Source organism: Macaca thibetana, chromosome 8, assembly GCF_024542745.1.
Source record: "Macaca thibetana thibetana isolate TM-01 chromosome 8, ASM2454274v1, whole genome shotgun sequence".
NCBI lineage: Eukaryota > Metazoa > Chordata > Mammalia > Primates > Cercopithecidae > Macaca > Macaca thibetana.
The window spans coordinates 99811458-99826317 of NC_065585.1; positions in this window are offsets into that span (position 1 = coordinate 99811458).

Here is a 14860-nt window from a genome sequence, read left to right on the forward strand (position 1 = left end):
ATCCATGACAGAGTTTCCACACTGTGTAATATATGGAAAATTTTACCTATGGGAGATGAATAAACATGTCTATCACAAAGCAGTTTCACAGAAGTCTTCTTTCCAGTTTTTGTCTGAGGATATTTCCTTTTCCACCATAGCCGTCCATAGATACCCTTCATAGCTTTTTCTCCAGAAGGGATTCCCCAATCCTTAATGAGAAGAGGGGTATAACTCTGTCAGTATAATGCACATGTCACAAAGCAGTTCCTCAGAAAGCTTCTCTCCAGTTTTCAACATTTTCAACAGAAGATATTTCATTGCTCACCACAGACCTCTGGGAGTCACTTAACATGCCTTCGCAGATTCCTCAAAGACAGTGTTCCCAAACTGGGTAAAGTAGAGTAAGCATTAAGTCTGTGAAATGAATGCACATATCAGAGAGAAGTTTCTTGGAACGCTTCTTTCTGGATTTTATTTGAGGATAGTTTACTTTTCACCATAGTCTTCAATACACTCCGAAATATCACTTTTTCGGATTTTAGAAGAACAGTGTTCAAACACTGTCATATGAGAAAAGAGGTATAACTCCATGAGTGGAACGCACACATCACAAAGCAGTTTCTCAGAAAGCTTTTATCCAGTTTTTATCTGTATATCCCTTCGCACACTAAACATAAACAGTGTGAGAAAACTCCTCAATGAAAAGAGAAGCTTAACAGAGTGATATGAATTCACATGACATATAGCAGTTTCACAGAAAGCTTCCTTCTGGTTTTTATCCGAGGATATTTCTTTCTCCATATACTGAAGAGCGTTCCCAAATTTAATTCCTCAGATTTCACAGATGCAGTGATTTCGAACTGCTCAATCCAAACAGTGGTTTGACCCTATGAGATGAATACACACATCCCAGAGCAGTTTCTAGCAAGCATCTCTCCAATTTTTATCTGAAGATATTTTCTTTTTCACCATAGGCCTGAATGTGCTCCCGAATGTCCCTTCACGGATACGTCCCTGACCGAGTTTCCAAGCTGCGTACTGTAAAGGAAGCGTTATCTACGTGAGATGAATAAGCATAGCAAAAAACAGATTCACCCAGTTCGAGCTTCCCAGCGGCTTTGTTTACCTACTTAAGCCTCAGCAATGGTGGGCGCCCCTCCCCCAATCTAGCTGCTGTCTTGCGGTTAGATCACAGACTGCTGTGCTAGCAATGAGGGAGGCTCCGTGGGCGTGGGACCCGCCTGGCCAGGTGTGGGATATAATCTCCTGGTGTGCCTGTAGGCATAAAGCGCAGTATTGGGGTGGGAGTTACCCGATTTTCCAGTTGCTGTGTGTCTCAGTTCCCCTGGCTAGAAAAATGGATTCCCTTCCCCCTTGCACTTCCCAGGTGAGGCGATGCCTCACCCTGTTTCAGCTCTCGCTGGTCGGGCTGCAGCAGCTGACCAGAACCGATTGTCTGCCACTCCCTAGTGAGATGATCCCAGTACCTCAGTTGAAAAAGCAGAAATCACCCGTCTTTTGTGTCGCTGCTGCTGGGAGTTGAAGACTGGAGCTGTTCCACAGCAGCTCAAGGAAACCTGCCTGTCTCTGTAGAATCCACCTCTGGGGACAGGGCACAGTTAAACAACAGCAAAAGCAGCAGAAACCTCTGCAGACACAAACGACTCTGTCTGACAGCTTTGAAGAGAGCAGTGGATCTCCCAACACGGATGTTGAGATATGAGAAGGGACAGACAGCCTGCTCAAGTGGGTCCCTGACCCCTGAGTAGCCTAACTGGGAGATATCCACCACTAGGGGAAGTCTGACACCCCACACCTCACAGGGAGGAGTACACCCCTGAGAGGAAGCCTCCAAAGCAAGAATCAGACAGGTACACTCGCTATTCAGCAATATTCTATGTTCTGCAGCCTCTGCTGCTGATACCCAGGCAAACGGGGTCTGGAGTGGACCTCAAGCAATCTCCAACAGACCTACAGCTGAGGGTCCTGACTGTTAGAAGGAAAACTATCAAACAGGAAGGACACCTACACCAAAACCCCATCAGTACGTCACCATCATGAAAGACAAGAGGCAGATAAAACCACAAATATGGGGAAAAAGCAGGGCAGAAAAGCTGGAAATTCAAAAAATAAGAGCGCATATACCCTGGCAAAAGAGCGCAGCTTATCGCCAGCAACGGATCATAGCTGGACGGAGAATGAATTTGACGACATGAGAGAAGGAGGCTTCAGTCCATCCAACCTCTCAGAGCTAAAGGAGGAATTATGTACCCAATGCAAAGAAACTAAAAATCTTGAAAAAAAAGTGGAAGAATTGATACCTAGAGTATTTAATGCAGAGAAGGTCAGAAACTAAATGAAAGAGATGAAAACCATGACACGAGAGATATGTAACAAATGTACAAGCTTCAGTAACCGACTCGATCAACTGGAAGAAAGAGTATCAGCGATTGAGGATCAAATGAATGAAATGAAGCGAGAAGAGAAACCAAAAGAAAAAAGAAGAAAAAGAAATGAACAAAGCCTGCAAGAAGTATGGAATTATGTAAAAAGACCAAATCTACGTCTGATTGGGGTGCCTGAAAGTGAGGGGGGAAATGGAACCAAGTTGGAAAACACTCTTCAGGATATCATCCAGGAGAACTTCCCCAACCTAGTAGGGCAGGCCAATATTCAAATCCAGGAAATACAGAGAATGCCACAAAGATACTCCTCGAGAAGAGCAACTCCAAGACACATAATTGCCAGATTCACCAAAGTTGAAATGAAGGAAAACATCTTAAGGGCAGCCAGAGAGAAAGGTCGGGTTACCCACAAAGGGAAGCCCATCAGACTCACAGCAGATCTCTCAGCAGAAACTCTACAAGCCAGAAGAGAGTGGGGGCCAATATTCAACATTCTTAAAGAAACGAATTTTAAACCCAGAATTTCATATCCATCCAAACTAAGTTTCATAAGTGAAGGAGAAATAAAATCCTTTACAGATAAACAAATGCTTAGAGATTTTGTCACCACCAGACCTGCCTTACAAGAGCTCCTGAAGGAAGCACTAAACATGGAAAGGAACAACCGGTACCAGCCATTGCAAAAACATGCCAAAATGTAAAGACCATTTAGGCTAGGAAGACACTGCATCAACTAACGAGCAAAATAACCAGTTAATATCATAATGGCAGGATCAAGTTCACACATAACAATATTAACCTTAAATATAAATGGACTAAATGCTCCAATTAAAAGACACAGACTGGCAAACTGGATAAAGAGTCAAGACCCATCAGACTGCTGTATTCAGGAGACCCAACTCACATGCAGAGACATACATAGGCTCAAAATAAAGGGATGGAGGAAGATTTACCAAGCAAATGGAGAACAAAAAAAAGCAGGGGTTGCAATACTAGTCTCTGATAAAACAGACTTTAAACCATCAAAGATCAAAAGAGACAAAGAAGGCCATTACATAATGGTAAAGGGATCAATTCAACAGGAAGAGCTAACTATCCTAAATATATATGCACCCAATACAAGAGCACCCAGATTCATAAAGCAAGTCCTTAGAGACTTACAAAGAGACTTAGACTCCCATACAATAATAATGGGAGACTTCAACACTCCACTGTCAACATTAGACAGATCGACAAGACAGAAAGTTAACAAGGATATCCAGGAATTGAACTCATCTCTGCAGCAAGCAGACCTAATAGACATCTATAGAACTCTCCACCCCAAATCAACAGAATATACATTCTTCTCAGCACCATATAGCACTTATTACAAAATTGACCACGTAATTGGAAGTAAAGCACTCCTCAGCAAATGTACAAGAACAGAAATTATAACAAACTGTCTCTCAGACCACAGTGCAATCAAACTAGAACTCAGGATTAAGAAACTCAATCAAAACTACTCAACTACATGGAAACTGAATAACCTGCTCCTGAATGACTACTGGGTACATAACGAAATGAAGGCAGAAATAAAGATGTTCTTTGAAACCAATGAGAACAAAGATACAACATACCAGAATCTCTGGGACACATTTAAAGCAGTGTGTAGAGGGAAACGTATAGCACTAAATTCCGACAAGAGAAAGCTGGAAAGATCTAAAATTGACACTCTAACATCACAATTAAAAGAACTAGAGAAACAAGAGCAAACACATTCAAAAGCTAGCAGAAGGCAAGAAAAAACTAAGATCAGAGCAGAACTGAAGGAGATAGAGACACAAAAAACCCTCCAAAAAATCAATGAATCCAGGAGTTGGTTTTTTGAAAAGATCAACATAATTGACAGACCACTAGCAAGACTAATAAAGAAGAAATGAGAGAAGAATCAAATAGATGCAATAAAAAATGATAAAGGGGATATCACCACCGACCACACAGAAATACAAACTACCATCAGAGAATACTATAAACACCTCTATACAAATAAACTAGAAAATCAAGAAGAAATGGATAATTTCCTGGACACTTACACTCTTCCAAGACTAAACCAGGAAGAAGTTGAATCCCTGAATAGACCAATAGCAGGCTCTGAAATTGAGGCAATAATTAATAGCCTATCAACCAAAAAAAGTCCAGGACCAGATGGATTCACAGCTGAATTCTACCAGAGGTACAATTAGGAGCTGGTACCATTCCTTCTGAAACTATTCCAATCAATAGAAAAAGAGGGAATCCTCCCTAACTCATTTTATGAGGCCAACATCATCCTGATACCAAAGCCTGGCAGAGACACAACAAAAAAGAGAATTTTAGACCAATATCCCTGATGAACATCGATGCAAAAATCCTCAATAAAATACTGGAAAACCAGATTCAGCAGCACATCAAAAGCTTATCCACCATGATCAAGTGGGCTTCATCCCTGGGATGCAAGGCTGGTTCGACATTCACAAATCAATAAACATAATCCAGCATATAAACAGAACCAAAGACAAGAACCACATGATTATCTCAATAGATGCAGAAAAGGCTTTTGATAAAATTCAACAGCCCTTCATGCTAAAAACACTCAATAAATTCGGTATTGATGGAACGTACCTCAAAATAATAAGAGTTATTTATGACAAACCCACAGCCAATATCATACTGAATGGGCAAAAACTGGAAAAATTCCCTTTGAAACCTGGCACAAGACAGGGATGCCCTCTCTCACCACTCCTATTCAACATAGTGTTGGAAGTTCTGGCTAGGGCAATCAGGCAAGAGAAAGAAATCAAGAGTATTCGGTTAGGAAAAGAAGAAGTCAAATTGTCCCCGTTTGCAGATGACATGATTGTATATTTAGAAAATCCCATTGTCTCAGCCCAAAATCTCCTTAAGCTGATAAGCAACTTCAGCAAAGTCTCAGGATACAAAATTAATGTGCAAAAATCACAAGAAATCTTATACACCAGTAACAGACAAACATAGAGCCAAATCATGAATGAACTTCCATGCACAATTGCTTCAAAGACAATAAAATACCTAGGAATCCAACTTACAAGGGATGTAAAGGACCTCTTCAAGGACAACTACAAACCACTGCTCAGTGAAATAAAAGAGGACACAAACAAATGGAAGAACCTACCATGCTCATGGATAGGAAGAATCCATATCGTGAAAATGGCCATACTGACCAAGGTTATTTATAGATTCAATGCCATCTCCATCAAGCCACCCATGAGTTTCTTCACAGAATTGGAAAAAACTGCTTTAAAGTTCATATGGAACCTAAAAAGAGCTCACATCTCCAAGGCAATCCTAAGTCAAAAGAACAAAGCTGGAGGCATCACGCTACCTGACTTCATACAATACTACAAGGTTACAGTAACCAAAACAGCAAGGTACTGGTACCAAAACAGAGATATAGACCAATGGAACAGAACAGAGTCCTCAGAAATAATACCACACATCTACAGCCATCTGATCTTTGACAAACCTGAGAGAAACAAGAAATGGGGAAAGGATTCCCTATTTAATAAATGATGCTGGGAAAATTGGCTAGCCATAAGTAGAAAGCTGAAACTGGATCCTTTCCTTACTCCTTATACGAAAATTAATTCAAGATGGATTAGAGACTTAAATGTTAGACATAATACCATAAAAACCCTAGAGGAAACCCTAGGTAGTACCATTCAGGACATAGGCATGGGCAAGGACTTCATGTCTAAAACACCAAAAGCAATGGCAGCAAAAGCCAAAATTGACAAATGGGATCTCATTAAACTAAAGAGCTTCTGCACAGCAAAAGAAACTACCATCAGAGTGAACAGGCAACCTACAGAATGGGAGAAAATTTTTGCAATCTACTCATCTGACAAAGGGCGAATATCCAGAACCTACAAAGAACTCAAACAAATTTACAAGAAAAAAAACAAACAACCCCATCACAAAGTGGGCAGAGGATATGAACAGACATTTCTCAAAAGAAGACATTCATACAGCCAACAGACACATGAAAAAATGCTCATCATCACTGGCCATCAGAGAAATGCAAATCAAAACCACAATGAGATACCATCTCACACCAGTTAGAATGGCGATCATTAAAAAGCCAGGAAACAACAGGTGCTGGAGAGGATGTGGAGAAATAGGAACACTTTTACACTGTTGTTGGGATTGTAAACTAGTTCAACCATTATGGAAACAGTATGGCGATTCCTCACGGATCTAGAATTCGAAGTACCATATGACCCAGCCATCCCATTACTGGGTATATACCCAAAGGATTATAAATCATGTTGCTATAAAGACACATGCACACGTATGTTTATTGCAGCACTATTCACAATAGCAAAGACTTGGAATCAACCCAAATGTCCATCAGTGACAGATTGTATTAAGAAAATGTGGCACATATACACCATGGAATACTATGCAGCCATCAAAAAGAATGAGTTTGTGTCCTTTGTAGGGACATGGATGCAGCTGGAAACCATCATTCTCAGCAAACTATCACAAGAACAGAAAACCAAACACCGCATGTTCTCACTCATAGGTGGGAACTGAACAATGAGATCACTTGGACTCGGGAAGGGGAACATCACACACCGGGGCCTATCATGGGGAGGGGGCAGGGGGAGGGAATGCATTGGGAGTTATACCTGATGTAAATGACGAGTTGATGGGTGCTGACGAGTTGATCGGTGCAGCACAGCAACATGGCACAAGTATACATATGTAACAAACCTGCACGTTATGCACATGTACCCTAGGACTGAAAGTATAATAATCATAATAAAAAAATAAATAAATAAATAAATAAATAAATAAAAGGAATCAATATGCTCCAGGATATCCCTTGGTATCTTTTTCTCCAAAAGGGCTTCCCTGAAACAGTATGGGAATAGAAGTAGAACGTTATGAGTGGAATGCATACATCACAAAGCAGTTCCTCAGAGAGCTTCTCTCCAGTTTCTATCTGAACATATTTCCTTTTTCTCCGCATTCCTCAAAGTGTTCCAGAATATCCCTTCGCATGTTAAACATAAACAGTGTTAGAAAACTGCTCAATGAGAAGAGAAGCTTAACTCAGTGAGAGGAATTCACACGACACAAAGCAGTTTCACAGAAAGCTTTCTTTTTGTTTTTATCTGACAATATTTCTTTCTCTATATTCTAAAGGACATTCCCAAATGTCCTTCCTAACATTCCACAGAAACAGTGATTTCAAACTGCTCAATCCAAAGAATGGTTTAACGCTATGAGAAAGCAATTTTTCAGAAAGCTTCTCTCCAGTTTTTATCTGAAGATATTTCATTTTTCACCATAGGGCTGAAGGTGCTCCCAAATGTCCCTTCGCGGATCCATCCATGATGCAGTTTCCAAACTGCGTAATATAAGAAAAGTTTTATCTATGTGAGATGAATAAACATAGTAAAAAGCAGATTCACAGAAAGCTTCTTTCCAGTTTTTATCTGAAGATATTTTCTTTTTCACCATAGTACTGATTGTGCTCCCGAATATCACTTCGCAGATCCGTCCATGACAGAGTTTCCAAGTTGTGTAATGTAAACAAAGTTTTATCTATGTGAGATGAATACACATATCAAAGAACAATATCACAGGAAGTATTTCCCAGATGCTGTATGAGAATAGAGGTATTACACTGTGAGTGGAATGCACACGTCGCAAAGCAGTTCCTCGGAAAGCTTCTCTCCAGTTTCTATCTGAACATATTCACTTTTTCACCATAAGTCTCAAAGTGTTCCCATATATCCCTTTGTACGCTAAATATAAACAGTGTTCGAAAACTGGTCAAGGAAAAGAGAAGCTTAAGAGAGCCAGAGGAATTCACAAGACACATAGCAGTTTCACAAAAAGCTTCCTTCTGGTTTTTATCTAAGGATATTTCTTTCTCCATATTCTAAAGAGCATTCCCAAATGTACTTCCTCAGATACCACAGAAACAGTAGTTTCAAACTGCTCAATTCAAATAATGGTTTAACTCTGTGAGATGAGTACAAACATCAAAAAGCAGTTGTTCAGAAAACTTCTCTCCACTTTTCAACGGAAGACATTTCCTTGCTCAACACAGGCCACCGGGTGCCACTATATATCCCTTTGCAGATTCGTCAAAGACAGAGTTTCCAAACTGGACAATATAGAGTAAGCTTTAACTCCATGAAATGAATGCACATATCTGAGAGCACTTTCCTGGAACGCTTCTTTCTGGATTTTATTTGAGGATATTTCACTTTTCGCCATAGTCTTCAGTGTGCTCAGAAATATCACTTTTTCAGTTTAACAGGAACAGTGTTCAAACACTGCCTTCTGACAAAAGAGGTATAACTCCCTGAGTGAATAAACACATCAAAAGCAGTTTCTCATAAAGCTTCTCCCCAATTTTTCTCTGAAGATATTTCCTTTTTCACCACTGGCCTGAATGTACTCCTGAATGTCCCTTTGCAGATCGATCCACGACAGAGTTTCCAAAATGCGTAATACAAAGAAAGATTTATCTATGTGAGATGAATGAATATATCTATCACAAAGCCATGTCAAAGAAATCTTCTTTCCAGTTTTTGTCTGAGGATATTTCCTTTTTCAACATAGCCATCCATATACTCCTGAATGTCCCTTGGTAGCTTTTTTGCCAAAAGGGATTACCCAATCCTCTATGAGAAGAAAGGTATAAATCTGTTAGTGGAATGCACATGTCACAAAGTCTTTCCTCGGAGACCTTCTCTAAAGTGTCTATCTGAACACATTTCGTTTTTCATGGTAAGCCTCAAAGTGCTCTCGAATGTCCCGTCACATGCTAAACATAAACAGAGTTAGAAAACTGCTCCATGAATAGAGAAGTTTAACTGAGTGAGAGGAATTCACACGACTCATAGCAATTTCACAGAAAGCTTTCTTCTGATTTTTATCTGAGGATATTTCTTTCTCCATATTCTAAAAAGCATTCCCAAATGTCCCTCCTCAGATTCCACAGAAACAGTGATTTCAATCTGCTGAATCCAAAGAAAGATTTAACTCTATGAGATGAATACACACGTCATAAAGCAGTTGCTCAGAAAGCTTCTCTCCAGTATTCAAAGGAAGACATTTCCTTGCTCACCACAGGCCTCCGGGCACCACTTAATATCCCTTCGCAGATTCCTCAGAGACAGTTTCCAAACTGGGCAATGTAGAGTAAGTTTTAACTCTGTGAAATGAATGGACATATCAGAGAGCAGTTTCTTGGAATGCTTCTTTCTGTGTTTTATGTGAGGATAGTTCACTTTTCGCCGTAGTCTTCAATGCGCAGCGAAATATCACTTTTTCGGTTTTACAGGAACCGTGTTCAAACACTGCCTTATGAGAAAGGATGTGTAACTCCTTTAGTGTAATGCACACATCACAAAGCAGTTTCTCAGAAAGCTTCTCTCCAGTTTTTATCTGAAGATATTTCCATTTTCACCATAGTCCTGAATGTGCTCCCGAATGTCCCTTTGCGGATCCGTCCATGACAGAGTTTCCAAGACTCATAATGTAAAGAAAGCTTTATCTATATGAAATGAATACACATATCACAGAGCAGTTTCCAAGAAAGCTTCTTTACTGTTTTTATCTGAGTCTATTTCCATTTTCACCACAGGCATCAATATGCCCTCAAATATCTCTTGCTACCTTTTTCTCCAAAAGGGATTCCCCAATCCTCTATGAGGATAAAGGTGTAATTCTGTGAGTGGATTGCACATGTCACAAATCAATTCCTCAGAAAGCTTCTCTCCAGTTTCTATCTGAACATATTTCCTTTTTCACCATAAGCCTCAAAGCGCTCCCGAACATCTCTTCGCACGCTAAATATAAACAGTGTTAGAAAACTGCTCAATGAAAAGAGAACATTAAATGTGTGAGTGGAATTCACATGACACAAAGAACATTTACAGAAAGCTTTCTTCTGGTTTATATCTGAATTTATTCCTTTTTCAGCATATTCTGAAGCTAACGAAGAGTTAGCTTTAACTCTGTGAAGTGAATGCACATATTAGAGAACAGTTTCTTGGAATGTTTGTTTGTACATTTTATTTGAGTGTACTTCACTTTTCTCCATAGTCTTCAATGGGCTCCGTAATATCACTTTTTCGGTTTTACAGGAGCAGTGTTCAAACACTGCCTTATGAAAAACCTGGTATAACTCCCTGAGTGGAATGCACACATCACAAAGCAATTTCTCAGAAAGATTCTCTCCAGTTTTTGTCTGAAGATATTTCCATTTTCAACATCGGCCTGAATATCCTCCCAGTTGTCCCTTCGCGGATCCGTCCATGACAGAGTTTCCAAACTGCATTATGTAGAGAAAGCTTCATCTATGTGAGATGAATAAACATAACAAAAAGCAGATTCTCAGAAAGGTCCTTTCCAGTTTTTATCTGAAGATATTTCCTTTTTCACTATAGTCCTGAGTGTGCTCCCGAATGACCCTTCGCGGATCCGTCCATGACAGAGATTCCAAGCTGCATAGTGTAAGGACGTTTTATCCATGTGAGATGAATAAACATATCTATCACAAAGCAGTTTCACAGAAATCTTCTTCCCAGTTTTTGTCTGAGGCTATTTCCCTTTTCACTGTAGGCATCAATATGCCCCAAATATCCCTTGGTAAATTTTTCTCCAAAAGAGTTTCCCCGATGCTGTATGAGAAGGGAAGTATAACAATGTGAGGGGAATGCATACGTCACAAAATAGTTCCTCGGAAACCTTCTCTCCAGTATCTATCTGAACATATTTCCTTTTTCACTGTAAGCCTCAAAGCACTCCTGAGTATCCCTTCGCACACTAAACTTCAACAGTGGTAGAAAACAGCTGAATGAAAAGAGAAGCTTAACTGAGTGAAGGGAATTCATACAACACACTTGAATTTCACAGAAAGCTTCCTTCTAGTTTTTATTTGAGGATATTTATTTCTGCATATTCTAAAGAGCATTCCCAAATGTCCTTCCTCAGATTCCACAGAAGCAGTGATTTCAAACTGCTCAATCCAAAGATGGTTTAACTCTATGAGATGAATACAAACATCTCAAAGCAGTTGCTCAGAAAGCTTCTCTCCAATTTTCATCGGAAGACACTTCCTAGCTCAACACAGGCCTCTGAGCACGACTTAATATCCCTTTGCAGAATCCTCAAAGACAGAGTTTCCAAACTGGGCACTGTAGAGTAAGCCTTAACTCTGTGAAATTAATGCACATATCAGAGAGAGCAGTTTCTTGGAACGCTTCTTTCCGGGTTTTATTTGAAGATATTTCACTTATTATGATAGCCTTCAATGTGCTCTGATATATCACTTTTTTGGTTTTAGAAGAACAGTATTCAAACACTCCCTTATGAGAAAAGAGGTATAACTACCTGAGTGGAATGCAAATACCACAAAGCAGTTTCTCAGAAAGCTTCTCTCCAGTTTTTATCTGAAGATACGTCCTTTTTCACCACAGGCCTGAATGTGTTCCCGAATATCCATCGTGGATCTGTCGATGACGGAGTTTCAAACTGTGTAATATAAAGAAAATTTTATCTATGTGAGATGAATAAACATATCTATCACAAAGCAGTTTCTCAGAAAGCTTCTTTCCAGTTTTTGTCTGAGGATATTTCCTTTTTCACCATTGCTGTCCACATTCTTACGAATATCCCTTGGTAGCTTTTTGTCGAAAAGGGATTCCCCAATCCTCTATGAGAAGAAAGGTATGTCTCTGTGAGTGGAATGCACACGTCACAAAGCAGCTCCTCGGGAAGCTTCTCTCCAGTTTCTATCTGAAGACATTTTCATTTTCACCATAAGCCTCAAAGTGCTAATGAATATCCCTTCACAGACTAAACAAAAATAGTGTTAGAATACTGCTCAATGTAAAGGGAAGCTGAACTGTGCGAGTGGGATTCACATGACACAGAGCAGTTTCACAGAAAGCTTCCTTCTGGTTTTTATCTGAGGATATTTCTTTCACAATATTCTATAAAGCCTTCCAAAATGTCCTTTCTCAAGTTCCACATAAACATTGATTTCAAACTGCTCAATCCAAGGAATGACTTAACTCTATGAGATGAATACACACATCACAAATCAGTTGCTCAGAAAGCTTCTCTCCAGTTTTCAATGGAAGGCATTTCCTTGCTCACCACAGGTCTCAGGGCACACTTAATATCCCTTCGCAGATTCCTCAAAGACAGAATTTCCATACTGGACTACGTAGAGTAAGCTTTAACTTTGTGAAATAAATGCACATATCAGAGTGCAGTTTCTTGGAATGCTTCTTTCTGGGTTTTATTTGAGGATATTTCACTTTTTGCCGTAGTCTTCAATGCGCTGCGAAATATTACTTTTTCGGTTTGGTAGGAACAGTGTCCAAACACTGCCTTATCAGAAAAGAGGTATAACTCCCAGAGTGGAATGTACACATCAGAGCGCAGTTTCTAAGAAAGCTTCTGTCTGGTTTTTATCTGAAGATATTTAAATTTTCACCATAGTCCTGAATCTGCTCCTGAATGTCCCTTAGCGGATCCATGCATGACAGAGATTTCAACCTGCATAATGTAAAGGAAGCTTTATCTATGTGAGATGAATAAACATAGCAAAAAGCAAATTCACAGAAAGCTTCTTTCCAGTTTTTATCTGAAGATGTTTCCTTTTTCACCATAGTCCTGAATGTGCTCCCGAATGTCCCTTCATGGATCCGTCCATGAACGAGTTTCCAAGCTGCGTAATGTATAGAAAGCTTTATCTCTGTGAGACGAATTGACATATCACAGAGCAGTTTCACGGCAAAATTCTTTCCAGTTTTTTTCTGAGGCTATTTCCTTTTTCACAACAGGCAACAATATGCCCTCGAATATGCCTTGGTACCTTTCTCTCCAAATGGGTTTCCTCAATGCTCTGTGAGAAGAGAGGTATAACACTGTGAGTGGAATGCACACGTCACAAGGCAGTTCCTCAGAAATCTTCTCTCCAGTTTCTATCTGAACATATTTCCTTTTTCACCATAAGTCTCAAGCGCTCCAGAATATCCCTTCGAACGCTACACATAAATAGTGTTAGAAAACTGCTCAGTGAAAAGAGAAGCTTAACTGAGCAAGAGGAATTCATATGATGCATAGCAGTTTCACATAAAGTTTCCTTCTAGTTTTTATCTGTGGATATTTCTTTCTCCATATTCTAAAGAGTGTTCCCAAATGTCCTTCCTCAGATTCCACAGAAACACTGATTTCAAACTGCTCAATCCAAGGAATGGTTTAACTCTATGAGATGAAGACACACATCACAAAGCAGTTGCTCAGAAATCTCTCCACTTTTCATCGGAAGACATGTCGTTGCTCATCACAGGCCTCCGGGCGCCACTAAATATCCCTTCACAAATTCCTCAAAGAGAGAGTTTCCAAACTGTGCAATGTAGAGCAAGCTTCAACTCCGTGAAATGAATGCACATATCAGGGAGCAGTGTCTTGGAACGCTTCTTACTGGGTTTTATCAGAGGATATTTCACTTTTTGCCATAGTCTTCAAGGCTTTTCGAAATATCACTTTTTCGGTTTTACAGAAACAGTATTCAAACACTGCCTATGAGAAAAGAGGGATAATTCCCTGAGTGGAATGCACACATCACAAAGCAGTTTCTCAGAAAGCTTCTCTCCTGTTTTTATCTGAAGATATTTCCATTTTCACCATAGGCCTGAATGTGCTCCCGAATGTCCCTTTGCGGATCCGTCCATGACGGAGTTTCCGAACTGCTTAATATAAGAAAAGTTTATCTATGTGGGATGAATAAACATAGCAATAAGCATATTCACAGAAAGCTTCTTTCCAGTTTTTATCTGAAGATATTTCCTTTTTCACAATAGTCCTGAATGTTCTCCCGAATATCCCTTCGCAGATCCGTCCGTGACAGAGTTTCCAAGCTGTGTATTGTAAAGAAAGCTTTGTCTATGTGAGATGAATACACATATCACAGAACAGTTTCACATCAAGGGTTTCCCCGATGCTGTGTGAAAAGAGAGGTATAGCACTGTGAGTGTAATGCACACGACGCAAAGAAGTTTCTCAGAAAGTTTCTTTCCACTTATTGTCTGAGGATATTTAGTTTTTTGCCATAGCCATCCATATAATCCCGAATGTCCATTGGAAGCTTTTACTCCAAAAGGGATTCCCCAATCTTCTATGAAGAGAAAGGGATAATTCTGTGAGTGGAATGCACACGTCACAAAGCAGTTCCTCGGAAAGCTTCTCTCCAATTTCTATCTGAAGATATTTCCGTTTTCACCATAAGACTCAAAGCACTCCCGAATATCCCTTCAAAGACTAAGCACAGTGTTAGAACACTGCTCAATGAAAAGAGAAGCCGAACTGTGTGAGCGGAATTCACGTGACACAGAGAAGTTTCACAGAAAGCTTCCTTCTGATTTTTATCATAGGGTATG